Genomic DNA, 19,927 nt, shown 5'->3' on the forward strand with positions numbered 1-19,927 from the left:
TCCATTTAAATAATTCAAAATGTATTGAATTCATTGTTTCGAGTTCTACGCAATGGACACTTCAAAACACAAAATTGTTAGTAAATAAAAGCATGTTTGTTATCATCAAAATATTTTTTTAATTAATTAAAATTAATTAATTTGAGATTAAAGGCCAAAAGGCCAACAAATGTTAGCTTGGTCTTAAGGGGAAGCCTAAGGTAGAATTTCTTGAGAAGGGATTCTCAAACTTAGGGGGAGCCTAAGTTCATCAAGTGAAGTGATCTTCACTAGATGGAGAAAAGATTATGGTTGAAAGGGAGTCTCATACTTAAGTGGAGCCTAAGTTTCCTTGAGAGGAGGTCTCACACTTAGGGGAGCCTAAGTGATCATTCATTGAGTTAAGCTATTTGTGTGTCACTATATTTGCTGTCTATTTACAGATAAGTACAACGTTGTAATTGTTTGACTTCATGTTAGTAAAAGTATCTTTCCTGGACATATTACCCCCCAGATGTAGGTGGTATATCGCCGAACTAGATTACCAAACTTTGTGTCATGTCTTTCAAAGTTTATCTCTTTGTTTATTTATCTATTATTGCAATTGCTGACACACTGTGTGTGACATCATTATATTGTGTGGTATATAACCTTATTTTCATTAATCATTTGTTTTTTTTTTTTTTTTGAAAATTAAGTCCATAAACCACGTTTTTCATCTTTAGATTTTTTTCCTCCGTTATATAAATCAAATCAGATTTTGAAAATTAAAAAAAAAATGCAATTTTTATTTTTAGAATTTGACTAAAAATTCATCTCTTGTATTTAAGAAACATATAAATCATGATAATACAAATTAAGAAGAAACAAACTTCATTTTCAAAAACCAAGAATAAAAAAATGAAAGTCTGTTTGGTAACCATTTTGTTTTTTATTTTTTGTTTTTCAAAATTAAGCCTACCAACACTGTTTTGACCTTCAAATTTCTTCATTTGTTATCTACAATATATCGATGGTTTAAAAAACGAATCTAAATTTTGAAAACTAAAAAAATAGTTTATTTTTTTAAAAAAAAAAAGTTTTTAATTTAGAATTTGGCAACAAATTCAACATTATACTTAAAAAAATCAAATCGTTGTAAAAAAAATAATAAATAAAAAAATGGTTACAAATGGGCGGAAATAATTACTTAAAAAGAAATAGTAGCCTCAACTCACTTTGAATGGAGAAAAAAAAAATAGAAATAGAGGCGTAGGGCCCGGGGGGGTTGAGGAGGGGGAGAGGGGGATTGGACAACAAACATTCTTCTTCGTCTCTTTCACCCTAATTCTCTCTGACGCTGTTTTTGCCCACCACAGAAACCCTAAAATTATCCATTTGTCAAACACACTGATCACGGGCCAGTTTCTCTCTCTCTCTCTCTCCTCGAAGAATGTTAGTTAAAATTGTGTAACAGAGAGAGAGAGATAGGGTCTGCCAAAATGAAAGTGACTTATCATTCTCTCAATTCCAGTTCTGATCATTTCATCTTTTTGTTGAATCACTGCAAAACCATAAGAATGAACTAAAAATTTAAAAAAAACACCCCATTAAACAATAATTCTTTCTCGTGTAGGGTTAAAATGTTGATGTGTTTTTGAAAAATGTATGTCGATATCTATATTTATAGAAATGTCGATAAATGATCAATTTAGTCCTCTCCTCTCGATATCAAGATCATATATATTTGTAAGTATATCGATGGAAATTTCAAACATGTCGATCCTAATTATCTAGAGAGAGTAATTAAAAAGAGATGATGGTTTTGAAATAATGTTGCAAATAATTCACATTTGTAGATTATAATTTAATTTGAAAATCATATTCTAAAAATAAAAACAAGTATTTAAAAATTATTTTTTATTAGTTTTCATTGAAAAATTCTTAAAAAACAATTAAACAAATAAATCAATAGGTAAAAATAATATGTTTTGGAAATTTAGGGACCAAGTACACCGATTCTCAAAAACTCATAAACTAAACATGTATGTTTTAATTACTCAAGAGCCAAGCACACATATTTTTCACTCTATGTCCAAAATAGCACCTTGAGCTTAGGGGAGAAGATTAGTCCATGTCAGAGTCCAAATTAATGAGCTCGGCATCCAAAATGGACCTAGGGAAAGATACTCGGCCTCAGCTAAGGTCAAGGCCAACCTCAGCCAAACACGAAACTGGACGTGCCCCTCAACCTAGTAGGTTATATGATTATCTTAAAGTTATTCTCAAACCCTAATGGAACAAAGTAGGTCAATCGCCTCTATAAATATATCATTATATCCCTTTCATATGAGGTAACTTGAATCCTACTCTCAAATTCTCTAGTTTCCACTATCTTTTACTCGCTAACTTAAGCATTAGAGTGTGTGTGGCAAGCACCACACCAGTATGTATGTTTTCTCTTTTGCAAGTCACATTTTTCTTGTTAGAATTTATGTCCCAAATCTTGTAGTTTGTAAATTGTAAACAAATTATTGAATAAATAAAGTATTACTTATTTTCAAATAAATAAAGTGCTATTTATTATTTGAATAACTCAAATCCAATAAACTTAAAATCCAAAATTATCTAATGTAACTTGAACAGTATGTGGTTGACATACAAGTGAATTATGTTTAAGTAATAATCTAAAAAGTCTATAGTATACGGATAAGATTGGGTGTCTTATCCTTATAACACTGGATATGGCCTACTTTGTAAGTGTTACAAACAATTTGATCCAAATCATTCATGTGCAGACATGTAAGTGGGAATATCCAATATACAATGAGATTTTATAAGATCGAACAAAAAAATATATAATTTCTCTTTATAACACTATTAACTGAAGAGATTAATATTTCAAATAATAATCACGTAACTCAATCTCAATCCTGAGTGAGTTATGAATTCTTGCATATGAGGATCATGAAGGGCTGTGAGGTCCGATGCGGAAGCATAAATCTATCACAATTTTAAATTTCACAGTAATTAAAATTACAGAGAACAAGAATTATGCATTTTCAATAAAATTTACAGCTTGAAATAATTAGGAAGAAGAATTTAGGGATCAAGAATTAACTTACCCTTGAAGGGGGAAAAAAAGTCTTCATGGATTTCCTCCCAATTTGTCAAGAACTCTTCGTACAGAAATACGAACAAAAACTAGCAACCCAACTTTGAACACCACCACAGAGAGCCTTATGTATTCTCCGTGGGGGTTGAGAATTAATAGGAGTTGTGAGCTCTAATGATTTTAGAATGAGGGAGAGAATAATTTGGCTGAAAGGAGAAGCTTTCTAGGAGAGATCTACAAAATTCACTGAACCTCTATAACAATTGGGAAGAAGAATCTTCTGCATCAACACAACCTCCCACTTACTTTTTTTATGAGAGAATTAAGGGGAGAGAGTTATAACTCCCTCCTAAATTAAATTCAAAATCTAATAAATTACTTTATATATATATATATATATATATATGATAATCAACTTATCACATATTAAACTATATTTTATATCGAATATAACACATAATCTATAGTTTTTATATTATATCAAATACAATATAAGTTATAGTTTGAATTCTCTCAACAATATATGAAATTTAATATAAATCTAATTTATATTAAATATATGAATCCAATTCATATTATTAATATTTAAATCATATTCAAACATTTATATTCTCTCAAATTAAACTTTATATTATAATGTATCAAATACATTATATTAGTTAATCACATATAATTAATTTCCTCGATTAATTTAAACAATTCAAATTAATCCAAAATTAATTCCCAATAATCCCACTTGAGTTACGGAGGGAATCTTATGGACCTGTAGACTGAAGCTTCAATGGCATTTAGATAATTAATTACGGAGGGGATCACAGTGTTGAGGGGATCTTATGGACCTGTAGACTTATAGACTGAAGCTCCAAAGGAGTTTAATTAATTATCCAACATTGTTAGCTCTCAAAAGGAGCTAATTTTATGTCCTCAATTCTTTTACTTTGGATGGTTTTTGTGTTCTATTTGTTTTATTTTGTAGGAGAATTGATCCAATGGAGCTAATACACTATAGAGATGAAAATCGAGCCAAAAGAATGGAAAATTTGGAGTTGGATGAACCAAACTGAGCAGAGATGTCAAAAAGACCAAAGTACCTTGTTTCAGCGTTGCAACGCTCCTAAATTGCCCAAGTCCAACACTTGCTTGATGCTTGAAGGCAGTATGCTAGTGTGCAAGGTAGCATTGTAACGTTACCCTGAGTGTTGCACTACTCTGAAGATAGACAACGCGACCGTTGCAACACCACCCCAATGCGCCTGCCCAATGCTGAAAGACAGAATGGTCAACATTGTAACGCTCACCTTAAGCGTTGCAACGCTATGGACTTCAACAGACATCAGACAATCCTCCTCCGCACACGTGCACCCGAGTGTCAGAGCCATGTTGCAATGCTTCCTCAACACTGTGATCTATGCCGCCACAGCGTTGCAACGCTCTCCCTAGCGTTGCAATGCTGCACCAAACCTATAAATTGTTGTTTTTGGGTTCAGCCAAGGGGTGTGAAGAAATTTAGAGTTTGAGGATTTTTTTGGGAGTCGATTTAGTCGAATTATTGTGCAAATTTCAACATATTCAACCTTCTTTCTACATTTTTTATTGATTTTTCGATATGCCTATACACGGCTAGGTAACTTTTTCTTAGAATTAGTTGTATGTCTAAATTCTTGAAGGATTTCTAGTTAATTTACTTAATCATTGTGAATTCTTTGGGATGATTTGATTGACTTTTAATAGAATTTTTCTGAATTGATCTAACAAATTGGTTCATTGAAATTCTTGTTGTAAAATCGTCATAGCTTGTGCAATATTGATCGATTTAATTGTGCAAATTAGGATCACATGTGTAAGGTCTAGACTTTTTCTGACTAAACTCATGTATGCCCTGATTTAATCTTTTCCAATTAATCATGCTATAAAACATGGCTTTTTCAGCTTGTTGTATGTCTCAACAATTGAACCCTTTCGTAATGCAATTCGGTTTTAACTTGTATTTCGCTAAGAAAGAAGAGTTGTAAATTGAATTAGGGCTAATTTGGTTTAATATCGAATTTGGCTAATTGGGTTATTAGATTCTATAATAGGTTGAGTAGCTCACAGATTTAGTAAAATTAATTAGTGCCTAATAATAGAAATATAAAACATACATACTAATCCCAACACATGTTTTCATTGATTTAATCCAACCCTTTTTTTTTTTATCAATTTTGTTTCTTTATGTTGCGTGTTATTTTTTAGTAATTGTTTCCTCAAATCCAATCAAACCCCCGTCACATGGAATTCTCTAATTAACCTAACTAGTTATTAGTTTTCCTGTGGATTCGACCTCGTTCTTACTACTTTACTACGTTTGTGGGTATAAGTATATGATCCATGATTTTATTTCTTTGTTTGAGTTAGTGAGCGTGTGCGACAACATTTCTATTAATTCTGAACTACGGACAAACATCCACTAACTGGCAGTCACTTCACTAAAGACCAACAACTGCACTTTTCGCATTACAGATATCTTTTTATGTCCATTGGATATAACCAGTCAACAATGCGGTGGTCCTTTTCAAATTACTCGTAAGCACAACTAGGTTAAAATTATCGTTTTACCCCTATAGTTACCTCTGACTCCTTGAGTACTATTGATCCCTCTAATGAACAATAAGTCAAAGTCTAACTATGACCAAACCCCTCTTGGGCCAAGAGAGGATGTGACGTCATATTGTTCAAGCCCTAGAATCAACCCTTAAGGGAGCAATCCATCTACTTACCTCGACATTAGGGAATGAGTGAAATTCGTCTTGTATAGCTGTGTTCCCAGCTCCTCAATCAGACGAATCCCCAAAATGGTTATGAGTCGGCGATCTATCCACTCTCAACCATACAAATCAAAGGATCTCCTTTATAGGCAAGATCACAACTCACTCAGAATTCAGATCATGTCACCTATGGTCGTCCTGGTGAAATGTAAGTCTCTACTATTAACGACGTTATATTATGAGACTAATCATTTTGTGGTCCGGTCTTATACAAGCCCTTTTGCATAGAATACCTCCGACATGTCCCTACATGAATGATCGGGATCAGATCATTTGTAGCACTTTACAACAATTGTAACATCTACAAAGCGAGTTATATTCATAGTGTCACCATGGATAAGGTACCCAACCTTATCCATCTACTACAGACCATTAAGGTTATCACTTAAACATGATCCACTTGTATGTCTTTACATACATGTTTAAGTTACAAAAGATAACCTTGGATGTTAGTTTATTGGTGTTGTGGGTTAATGCTACCAAATTTCGAATAAAATTCCTCATATTTTATTAAATAAATAAATTGTTTATACATTACAATTACAAACTACATAACCCATGAGATTTAGGGCATCAACCTCAACAAGTCGTCCTTTGATTTGTATGAGTGAGAGTGGCTTGAGTTTCCGACTCAATAAGCCTACCATTTTGGGGACTATACCGAGTGAAGAGTTGGGAACATAGCTTCACAAGATGAAATTCACTCATTCATGTCTTTAGGGTAAGTAGATAAATTTTTCCCTTAAATGCTGTCTCTAAGACTTAAACAATGAGGTCTCACCCTCTCACTGACCCGAAAGGGACTTTGGTTATAGTAATACCATAAACAGATTGTTCATTAGAGGATCAGTAATACCTAAGAAGCAAAAGGTAATTACAGAGGTAAATCAATATTTTGACTCAGCTATAATTGTGAACAACTTGTGAATGATTAACTTACGTGTAATAGTTAAATCAATGGATATATAAATATTCTACAGTTCATAAGAGTGCAACTGTAAGTCTTTAGTGGAGCACCCCATAGTTAATGAATGTTAGTTAATTTAATTAAAGAGTTTAATTAATTAATCTCATATTATTGAAGCTTGTAAGGTGTAGGTCCATTAGGTCCCTCTGCTAGCTCATAATGGGTTAAACAAGGAAACCTAATGTTGAAAGAATTTGAAGTGTTCAAATTATTTAAAGAGAATTCATGTTAATTGTATATGATACAAATGATATAATGTATGTAGATATATAATAATACAAAGTTAATTTTAAATTAGATTTAAATTTAAACTTTAAAATAGCAGAGGATTAATATTTGAATAAGATTCAAAAATTAAATTAATATGAATGGATCCATGTTGAAACTATAGGTTAAAATTAATGTGAATTGGATTAATATTGAAACTATAAAATAGGTGAGAAATGTGCTTTTGAATATGATTGAAATGTTTATATTTAATTGAATATATGATATTTAATTAAGTGAATCATTTATATGTTATTTTTGAAGGAACTCTTAAAGAAGAGTATCCATGAGCGCGCTCGAATCTTTCCTATTTCATTATGACTGAATTACCACAAACACATTCTAACATACAAGTATGTAATTTCACACTAATTATAGGCATGCTTTCACAAATAAAATACAAGATATTGAGTTCACGTACCAATTGAAGATTGTCTTCACTTCAAACTCAACCCAGCGGAAGCAACCCTCTATGGTCTTTATCGCTCAGCAAACAGTCGGCTACCAGTAGCACGATCGTCTACACGAACGGCAGTGCACGAAAAAGCATAAGCGGGGACGACACCACAACTTGGAGCCCTTGGTATTCTCAGAGTGAGAATCCAAATAGTGGACTTTGATGGAATGGTAAAGGAAGGAAGTGTAGAACGACAAGCAAGTGGGAGAAGGCTATCTTATAGCGGGTGCTTATCGTTTAGAGAAAGCTACACGATCGTGTAGGTTTTACTAAGCGATCGTCTAGAAAACTCGGCGCGCTGAGTGATCGTTTAGTACGCGAGGTGTGCGATCATTTAAGAGATAAGGCACTATCGTATAGGCTCTCAGCTAAGCGATCGTGACGTTTTCACACCTTGAGCGATTTTTTCAAACTCTTTGCAAAATGAAACCAATTTTCATTTTATTCTTCAGTTACAATAACCGAATGAGATTTTCCCACTAACGCACGATTGAGGAGAAATTTTCAGTCAATTATCACATAACCAACCAATTAATTAATAAATGAATATAATCATATTATATTCTTAACCTATAGTTTGATATCATATATCTACTATAGTAATTTCTCCTTCGATTGATATAAATCATATTTATATCTAATTTCCTCCAAAATAATGTATCTCATACATTTAGTCAATTATATCATATATAATCGAACTCCCTCTTGTCAATTTGAACATTTTAAACTGACCCAAAAACTAATTCTCGACTTTATCCAAGCTACCTAGGGGACCTTATGGACCTATGGCTCGAAGCTCCAACGGTACGAGAATAGCTGACTAAACTCTTTAGCCACGAGATCCACCATCCGTTAACTACCAAGCATTCCACTAAAGACCAACAGCTAAACTCTTCTTACCACAGATATATTTCTATGTCCATCGGATATAACCAATCATGAGTACGATGACCCTTCACAAATGTTCGTAAGTACAGCTGTGTCAATTTACCGTTTTGCCCCTGTAGTTACATCTCACTCCTTAAGTACCACTAATTCATCTAATGAACGATACAACATAGTCCAACTATGTGTGAACACCTCTCGGGTCAAGAGAAGGTGTGTGGCACCACATCGTTCAAGCCCTAGAATCAGCCCTTAAGGGAGCTATCTATCTACTTGCCCCTGCTTCGGGGAATGAGTGAATTCCATCTTGTGTAGTTGAGTTCCCAGCTCCCAAATTAGATGAATCCCCAAAATGATAGGTTTGAGTTGGCGACCTAGCGATTCACACCAATACAAATCAAATGACTGCCCTCAGTAGAAGAAGTTCCCAACTCATTCAAGATTGAGGTCATATTACCTATGGTCATTCTAGTGAAGTGAAGTCTCTGTCATGTACGGTGTTATATAACGAGACGTTAACACTTCGTGGTCAGATCTTAAACAAACTCTTTGTATAGGACGTCCCCGCTCGCATGTCCCCTACACGAATGATCAGGATCAGACCATCTGTGACAAGTCACAACACTTGTGACCATTCCACAAAGCGAGCCACATCTGTAGCATTACCAAGATAAGGTTTCCCTCCTATATCCATATATTACAAACCATTTTGGTCACTTAAGACATGATCCACTTGTATGTCATCACATACATGCTTAAGTTACATATTGATAACCAGAGATTTTATGTTTATTGGTTTGTGGTAAAGCAAATAAAACAAACAACTGAGCAAAATCAAGATGTGAAGTAGAATATTATATATTGTACATCACAAGCATTCGTATACACTGTTTACAAACTGCATGATATGAGACTTTAGGGCATCAACCCCAATAATAATTAAATAAAACTGAATTAAAATCAATAATTCATGTAAACTTCTCTGCATTTACATAGGAGTGGTAAGTTATTTTGATAACTTCCTTCAATGTGAGTTGAAGGATATTTACAGATAGTCTATAAATAATTATACATATGTGTTTTTATTCTGCTATCTTATTGGAGTTCTCTCTCAAGAAAAGTAATTAAAAAAAAAAACAAAAACAAAAACTATGCATTCATCAATTCCCTTCTCTTTCTACAAAGGATCCCATTATCCTTCCTTGTTCCAAGAGGATAATAGAGAAGACCTTTTGGTGGTATCCAGTACGTATTACTCGTTCATGCTGTGAGTGTTTTTTTTAAGACCTGGAGATGAATTGAAGTTTGGTTGCTACAAAGGTAACTAATCGTCTTCCTTTTTCTCTCAGAAAGCATGCTTAATCTTTGTTTATATGTTTTGTATTTTCTTCTTGTAACAAAATTGGGGCAAAAAAGATCGAACACTTCCACACGAGATTCAATTCCTTTTCTTCTTCCTTTCAAACAAAATCACTGTTGGTATCACGTGAAGGTCAAATGTATTTTCATTATCCAAATTTTGGCATCAACACAGGGGAAAAGATAACTAGTTTATGAATAGTTGAATTTGACTTCATATACCTTTTTAGGAAAAGAATTTTGAAGTCAAAGCGAGCATAACTCAAATTACATATATATGCTCTCGACCAAAAAGTATGTAATTTGAATCTCTCCACCCTATTGTATTAAAAAATAAGGAAAGTGTAATTATTATCCCTATAACTTAAGGGTTGTATATTTGAATTTACTCGTAGATACCACATAGGTGGGTTCATCCCTATTTTTCTATTGCTAAATTTGGGTGAATCTAAATATTAGAAATGAATAGTCAATCCAAGTATAACTTATTAGATGATATCCAATTATCATATCAAATATATGTTGATATATAATTTTGACATTTTGTATTTGTATCTAAACAATTGTAAGTCTCCTAATCCTTTTTACCTTTTTCTTGGAGTGGCATTTAACAAAAATTAAGTTTTTTTTTTTTTCCCTTTTTAGTATAACTCAACAAGGATTTAAACAGATATAATTCAATTGGTATCAAATACGTATTAATAACTAAGACTTTTTTTTGTGCATGCAAATGTCGAAGTTAGAGGTTCTCATCCTACATATTGTAAATAAAAAAAAATGAATAGATATATCTTAGATATTAATAGTTGAATTATGCTTACAATTATAATTTAGGTCTCTTCAGATAACTATTTGACTTTTAGAATTTTGTTTTTGAAAATTAAGGTTATAAATTATCCAATCCAACAGTTACAATCCATTATATTTATTATAATTATTTTGATGACTGGTAAATGTATGTTGTTTATTTCATAAATTTCTGTTCTCCTAAATTTTATTTCAATATTAGTTGGGAGTCATTAAGGGAGTTTGAGTTTGAGTGTGATCAACGAACCAACATAGGCATTAAGACTCAAACACCATCCCATCATTTTAGGTAGCACCATTTTAGAAATCAAATAAATCAACTCTTTTTCTTAGACAACCATGATTCTTTGTTGGTGACATATGTCTAAATTAGTTGAGTTATACTTTGATTAACAATTATATCCATCTTCATTTTTTAGTACAACGTTGGAAACAAATAGACAATAAAAAAAAAAACTTAAGAAACCAACAAAGCATAATCTGCCCATGGAGAGTGGTTTTCGACCATATCACTAAAAAATAAAATCTTCAAGCGTGGTAAGCTACGTCATGAACGACAGAGTTTCACTAAATTCATCACACACCTGATAGGATCATAATTGGGGGAGATGTAAAATAGTGTCTGTGCCAAATTGTTGAAGTAATAAGCGAGAAAATCCTACAAAAAGAGAAGCAACATCAAAATAGTGCATATAAAAAAAAAGATGAAGACTAGGAGGTCAACAAGAACAAATGTGTTTACTTTCGTTGCAAGACCAAGGCATGGACACTTGGTATATCCAAACTTCAATTTAGATATACCAAAATACTAATTTAACTCCAAAAAAAAATGAGTAAATATCATTATTACTACTATTACTGTTATCGTTAGACTAAATTATAAAAAAAAAAATGTTATTGAACCTTGTACTTTATGTCAAAAATGTTTTTTGAACTTTCAAATGTTTTAAAAGTACTCTTAAACGTTCAAAAAGAGTTTTAAAAAAATACCCTTACCTTTAAAGATTTGTTTAAAAAATATCCTTAAACTTCCAAAAATTTCAAGAATATTATTAAATTTTTAAAAAATATTCAAAAAAAATACTCTCACCATTAGTATATGAACAAAAATTGATAACACCTGGTTCCAAAAATAAATCTAAAAATTCAGAAAAAGGCTCTTACCATTAGTATGGTGATTGATTTGTTTAATATTTTCTTCAGTTTGAAAATAACTAATTTTAGAACAAATTACATAAATATCTTCTTTTTTTCCGTAAAGATACTCTCATTTTTCTCCTATTTTTTCAATTCTTACCTCAATTTTCTTAACAACCAAAATCTTAAGTTAAAACCTAAAATCTCACCAAATCTCATAAAATTCCAAAGTTAAAATCTCCCCCTTAACGTACCAAAATAATAAATAATCAAATTATATATTTAGCTAACATACAACATTGTTTAAATGTTTAAATCCTAAACTCCGTTGGTGCTATTATTTTCTTTCTTCTTATTATAGTCTATATACTTTAATTGAAGTGTGCAATTTTATTTATTTATTTATTATTTCTTTTTTAAGATAAAAAAAAGTCAAGCAGTTAACAAAAAGAGGAGTAAGAGGATATATTGAATAAGAGAGGGGAGAAAAAAGAGGGAAAATAGAAAAGCAAGACGATATTAATAATTTTTGTTCATATAATAGTAAGAGTATCTTTAAACTTTTTCTTTTTGAAACTTTTGAAAGTTTGACACAAAACACTAACAGTTTTCAACCGAAACTAACGCGTACAAAGTTTTATTCTTAACTCATTTTAAAAGTTTAAGAATATTTTTGAAACTTTAAAAGTTCCCGAGTATATTTGGCACAAAGTATAAAATTTAAGGATATTATATATTATTTAATCTTATTATTATTAAATGTTTAAATACTACTTTGGTCTCTATTTTTTATATGGTTAATTTTAGTTTATGTACTCTTTTAAAAAGTTCATTGGTGTTAGTCTACCGTTAAAAAAACTAACAAATTTGTTAGAATGGCACCTCATAAATTTGATAGTTTTTAAACAGTATATTAACACCAAGGATTAAACTGAACACTTAGTATAGAGATTAATATGAACTTTTTAAAATAGTACATAGACCAAAATGAATCATAAAAAAGTATAGAGATGAAAATAGTATTTAAATTTTATTTTAAAAAAAAAGAAGTTAATTATATATGGAGTTTTATTGATGTCGACCTTATAAATGAGCATTAAAATATGAAGCGGTGGGTATAGAACATAGGATTAATAACATCACGGGGTATTAATCAAAGCTATGGCATTTATTTTGGTAATAAGTGGAGGCACAAGCCAATCTCGTCATCCACTTGGCGTTACATTCCATTCCATTTTTTCACCTAATTAAAATTTTAAACATTTTTAATTAATTGTTTTTTTCTTAGAAACTAATTAATGCACACATTAAATTAAAAAAAAAATAAAAATAAAAAACAACTCTTTTGTCACCAAAAGTCAAAATATTGTTCTCACGAATTACGAGATATACCACATGGTAACTGAATCCTTCGACGTCTTAATTAGTTGAATTTCGATATTTTATTTATATATTATTATTATTATTATTATTATTATTATTTTGAGTTTAACGACACCTGGAGACTAGAGTTTAGTGTAAAAGAAAGAGGGAGAAAAAAACACATATTTAAGTTTCGAGTTGAAAATATGTGCCTAAAGCAATTGAGTTAAGTTTATATTTCAAAATATTTTATTTTTCAATTTTTTAAGGGTATATTTCATTTAGTTAAATTATAAAAGATACTCATGAACTTTTTTCTTTATTTGAAAGATAGACCTAATCCTTTAAAAATTTGAAATATTACTAATTTTTATAAATATTTTAAAATTACTCTTGAGTATAATTTGTTTAGCATTTTAAAGAAAATTTTAATTGTGAGGTGATGATCTAGACTGAAAATTTAGATCACCACACATTTTAGGTCGCTGCCACATCATTTTAAGTCTCTATTTCAGTCTGAATTCTACAAGATTTCAGTTTTGAAGGTAATTTTGAAACATTTGTGGATGTTTAGGGGTAACATTGAACATTTTGAAAATGTAGGGTATTTATGAAACAAACAACAAAATTGAAGAGTATTTTTAATAATTTAGTTATTTTATTTCGATTGGCAATTTGATACAATTTGGTATATATGGTATATTTATTGGATTTTAAAGTTTAGGGCTGATAAGAATATTAGAAATTTTTTTAATTTTCATTTGGATAAATGGCAAAAAGGTTGTAAAATTATAAAAATAGCAAAACGAATTTTTATGATAGATAATACTAATTAATAAATGACAAAACTACCTTAAAAACAATCAAATTAAGTACAAACGAGAATGCAAATATACACTATTTCAAAAACAATTTGAACACCACAGATACACTCTATCTAAAAATTCTATAACTACAAATATACTCTATTTAAACATTCCAGAAGCAAAAATTGAAAATCACCCAATATGGTCCTCAATGCTCCTGACTGCCTATAGAACAAGTGATGCGAGGGCACCAACAACCAGGCACCAGGGGTCGTTAGAAACTTATGGATGTCCACAACGATGGATTTCCTCCAAGGTGAGAAAAAACATAGTTGATTGTACCAGTGAAGTTATTGTTGACAATCGAGTATTTGAAGGAATTACAACCTCAAGACCATATGACTATTGGAAATGGGATTGCGTTTAACATCAACCCAGTTCTAGGAAGTTTCATCATCTTCCTTCCACGTGATTAGTTTGTCCATAGGATCTTGAAAACCAACTTTAAACATCATCAATCTCATAACATCATTGTTGAAAATGATATTCAAAGTAGAAACAAAAGCAGGAAATACGTGTGCGAGCAACCAAGGTCGGCAACCTGGCGAGGGTGGTTGTCAAAAGATAGCCAAGACGATGAAATTCAAGAAAGGGTTATTGAACCAACAATCGCAAATATGAGATTGAGAATGAGAGAGAGAGATTTTGAGGGTGGGTAAGTGAAAAAGATGAAGCATATGAGATTTAGGGGTTTTTTTTATTTTATTTTGTTTAGATCGTTGAATAATAATAATATAATTATAAAAAGATCAAATTAATTTGAAAATAATATGTATAAATTAATAAAAAAAATATTTAGATACAATTGAATTTGTAAAAACATTTAAACAAATCGAAAGTTAGTTAGGTCAAAATTCGATAGTTAGTAATTAGGTCATATAAAATAACGTGAATACTTACCTGTTTGTCAAAAAAACAAATTTTCGTTAAGATACTGACAAAACAAAGTGTATATAAAAAATTTTAAAATGATATAATAATATAATAAGATGATAATTAGTGATAGATGTGATTAAAAAAATTGAATGAAATATACACTTTGTTTGATGAGAATATTTATAAAATAATTAACAAAAACTCAATCATAATTAAATATGTTAATAAGAATTTAAAATAATAAAAAATTAATAAGATAATGTAAATTTTGAAGATCTACTATAAATTTAAATTTAAATAGATGTATAAAGTAGAGGTTGATTCATTTTGAATGAAGTCGACAAGTGGTTGTACAAATCAAATTTAATAAAAAAAACTGTCAATTTGAAATTCAAACTTGACGAAAAATGTATTACATACGTTCAATTGGAAACTAATAACTGACATTTACCCATTTACACTATATTTCTATTTGGAATCAATACACGCTATAGCAATTACACTATATTCAATATTGTTGTTGACCAACCATATTAAGGATAAATTCGGTATTATAAAAATAGATCTCAGGTGAGTGACATACATATTGCCAAAAAACTTATTATTTGTGGAGTTTGCCATAAATCCAAAATGAACTACCAAGTTTTGTTATTTTTTCAAAATTTCTTATTATTTTTATTTTAAAATATTTATTTTAGTTAACGTCCTAGAGACTAAAATTTCAAACTTTATTAATTAAAATAATATTTGATTTTAGTGCCATGATTAATAGAAATTTGGAAGGTTTGAACATTTAAAAGTAATTGTCTAACCTTTTGTTAGGGGTGTTTTTCTTTTCATTTTCCTTTATTATTTATTTTTATTTTAAATCTTGATAGTTAAATCTTCAAATGTCCAAAATTATAGATGTTGGAAAATACAGATGTTCGATATTTTAGATATATTATATTACCATATTTGTGTTTTTAAAAAATAATTTGTATGAATATATTTTAAAATATTTCAAATGGTATTTATTTGTTGTATAGGATTTTTGTACAGAAATGCCTTAAGATTATTTATTGTACCAACGATACAATGACTTCCCATTTATTTTTTTAATGATTTACATATTATGTTAATATAATTTAAACTTTTGTAACATTTCTTTATTTATCATTTTAATATTATATTTAAAATAAGTTTAGCTTTATAAAAATAACTAAAAAAAATGTATAGAATATTTGTACAAGAGAGACAACTTGCTAAATATAGAAGTATTGTACAGGTATTGGAAATGTATAATAGAAGAAGAATTGCAACTTTAAAATTTTAAATATCTAATATTATTCCATTTAACTAAAATTGAATTTATATAGAAATGTAAAATATAAATGTAGTTAAATTGAATTGTTGGTAGTGCATGAACGCATAATTTATTATATTTTAAAGTACAAAGTACAAAATGTGAAATAAAGAAAAATGATAAAAGATAAACATATAAAATAAAAAGTGTGGAGGACAAAGATGTCATCCCAAGATATTCTCTACATAGACATCTTTAAAACTCGTGTTGCCAGAGGGAAAAATAAAATAAAATAAAAAATTCAAAAGTGATTTTACAAATGCTCAATTACCATAAATTTTCAAAGTGATTTTCTATTCATCTCTTTAGAATCACTTTTTTGGATAATCGATTTTTAAGTGATTATAAATCAATTTAAAATCTGTTTGGATCGATTTCAGAAAAAAACTGAAGTATTTTTTTTAAAAAAATCATTTTTATTTAAACATTTTTTATTAAAAAATTGTTTAAAGTAAACTTAAAAAGTTATTTTGAGTGGTTGTCAGAGACTTATTTTTTAAATTAAATACTTGAAAATGTATTCCAAACATAATCTTAATTTTTTTATTAAATTATTTTAATTGTTACTAAATACTCTAAGATTTTTTTTAAAGAAAAAAAAACACTTCTATGGCCTTCTAAAATCGCTTGGGAAGTCAATTAAATACACGCTAAATATTCTATCTTTTGATCTTTATGGCTCGTTTGGTTCATGGGAATAAAGGAGAAGAATGAGAAATGATATTTATCAGCATGTTTGGTACAAGTTTTTAACTTTGAGAATATGACTATCTTATTCCAAGACATTTCATATTTTAATCCATGGAGTTTTTTCGTAACCACCGACATAGGTGGGTTTTCTCCATTTCCAATGATTTTTCTCTTTCTCTTACTTTTTATCTCTTATTTTATTTGTTTTTCTTTTTTATTGGTATTGATTAATTTATTTAATTTTTATAAATATGTTTAAATTAAATTTATAATTGACATATATAATTAGTTTTATTAATAATAATACTAATATAATAATTTATTCTATTATTATGAATTAATATGAGAAACCATATATTTTTTTAAATATAAATCACCATAATATATTTGCTTAAAATATGTTAATTTTTTTCAATTAAACAATTTTATACACTTGTACTTCTAGTTTTAGTCAATAATTATAGTTATTTTTTAAAAAAAATTAAAAACACTGTTTGATAATTTAAAATCAATTAGTTTATATCAACTTCTTTTGTATATAAATAAGGCTTATAATTGACATTAAACAATTAACTAATTAACTCTCCAATTAGTAAAATTACATAAAAAAGAAAGAAAATATATATTTAAATTAATTACCAATATTTTTTTAATATAAATGTGCAATATAAAAAAATAATTGATAATAAATATATTAAACTAAAGGGCGAGTGGATAAATATAATTAAATTTCAATAGCTTAAAATTCATTAATGTAATAAAAATAAATTTAAAAATAAAAAATAAAATATTGAAATTAATTTTTATTAATTTTACCCTTTATAATTGCATAAAAAAGCATAACATTTTCCTAGATATCCTATTCTTATTCTCATTCTCGTACATAACCAAACACAATCATTTTTAATTCTTAAACATGTTATTCTCAAACATCGTTTATTTATAGGTATTTATAAAATCTTAAACCAAATGACCCTTTATGGTGTTGTTAAATTAAAATTCCCAACATGGTTTTTTTTTTTTTTTTTTTTTGTGTGATTTTATTCCCAAACATGTTTGAGCATCTTTAAAAGTTCATGGTTACCTTTTTTTCATGTGATAAGTTTTCTTTTATATATTTTGTGAGAATAAACCGTAAAGGCCAACTTTAAAATTTTTTTAACTCGTAGTGGCTACATTCAAATTAATCTCAAATTACAAATAAATGAATCTATCTTAAGTGAGAATAACCTATTAATAAAAAAAAAAAAATCAAAGACTTATTAAAATTATTTCAATTATTGAGACTAATTAACACTAAATGCAAACTTAATTGGAAGTTTCATAACTTTGTTTAAAAAATGTTGAATTAAACAAAATCTAACTCTTAAAAAGAAATATAAGCTCCATTTAAAAACTATTTGATTTTGTAAGCTTATAAACATTATTTCAATAGTTCAACTTATAAGTTTTGTTGTTTTGTTATATACTTTTTAAAAAGGAAAATAATTTATGTTAAAACTGCTAAAAATATTTATAAATAATAGTAAAATATCACCATCTCTATCTGTTATAAACCGTGATAGATTACTATATGTATCTATTTGTATCGTGATAGACACATATAGTAGTCTATCATTGTCTATCACGGTCTATCATAAGTAAATTGTGATATCTTGCTATTATTTGTAAATATTTTGGTTTGTTTTCTTATATTTTAAAAAAGATTTTAACATTCAAACTAATTTTTGAAAATTAAGATTTTATTTGATAACAATATGTTTTTGAAAATTATGATTACTATTAGTATGACTTCTTTATCATGGTTTTCATATTTTGTAATTAAACGTTTGAATTCTTAGCCAAATTTAAAAAAAAAAATTAATTTTTTTTTTTAGTTTTGAAATTTGACTTGATTTTTTAAAACACTCTTTCAATAACATAACATAAACTTCAGTATGTGAAAGTTAGTGTATATAGGTTCATTTTTCAAAAATCAAAACAAAAGATCAAATGGTCATTAAATGAGACGAAAAAATAGTTTTATTATTATTAATTTATTTGTTTATTTATAAAGTTTGACCTTGAATTGAAATATTTACTTTAAAAAATGATGAGAACAAAAAAACCCAAATAATTATCAAGTATATGCGTGTAAATTTAACCAAATGTCTAATATGTCAGTAAGTTGAATGTATATTGTCTAGTTTGGTAGCACTTTCAATTATTGTTCCATTTTTTTATTATAATAATAATAATATATATATATTTTTTTTTACTGTGTTCACATATAAAAAATAACTATAATAATTATAAAATATAGTAAAATTTTAGAATATATCGATGATAGACACCGATAAATTTTAGAATATATCAGATCTTCTTCACCAATGAGGAATTAAATCGGTCAAATTTATTTGAATTTGGGTAAAATAATGGCCACTTGAAAGATGGAAATTCAACTTCGTTGAAGTTGAAATCTAGTGAGATTTTGAATTTTAGGAAGAATGAGAGGAATATTGAAAAGAAAATCAATCAGCAATTTAATTCCTTATTCGTTGAATGCAAGCAGGTCTATATAAATCGAAGATTGAGAAACTCCAGTCATCTTTAGTAGGTGACCATGAGTATATCAACGTCGATTTTGGTGGAAATCAGTACAATGTATAAATCTTAGAGAGAATTTAATTGGTCATCCAACCAGTAAATACATATCATCACTCAACATATTTTCAGATTTCATAAAAAAATTGTAAGAGATGAAGTTGGTGGCGAAACTAATGTGCTCTACCATGAAAGAGTCCATGCAAGACAAGATTAAGCATGTGCCTCCATGGAGAATAAATGGATACATCAAAACAAAATGGTTCGATTCTTACAAGAGAAAATATCTTCACTTCTCTCTCTTTTTACTAAATACGTCACCTTTTCCTCTTCCTCTTTGATTTCTTGTAACATTCATCCAGACAAATGAACATGTTTTTTTTACGATAAATTTACCCTTCTCCTACGTATGTGAGTCACCCAATTTTAATTTAAGGGTTTGATTGTAA

The sequence above is a fragment of the Benincasa hispida genome, chromosome 9 (genome assembly GCF_027475165.1).
Source record: "Benincasa hispida cultivar pf3 chromosome 9, pf3_genome.v1.1, whole genome shotgun sequence".
Taxonomy (NCBI): domain Eukaryota; kingdom Viridiplantae; phylum Streptophyta; class Magnoliopsida; order Cucurbitales; family Cucurbitaceae; genus Benincasa; species Benincasa hispida.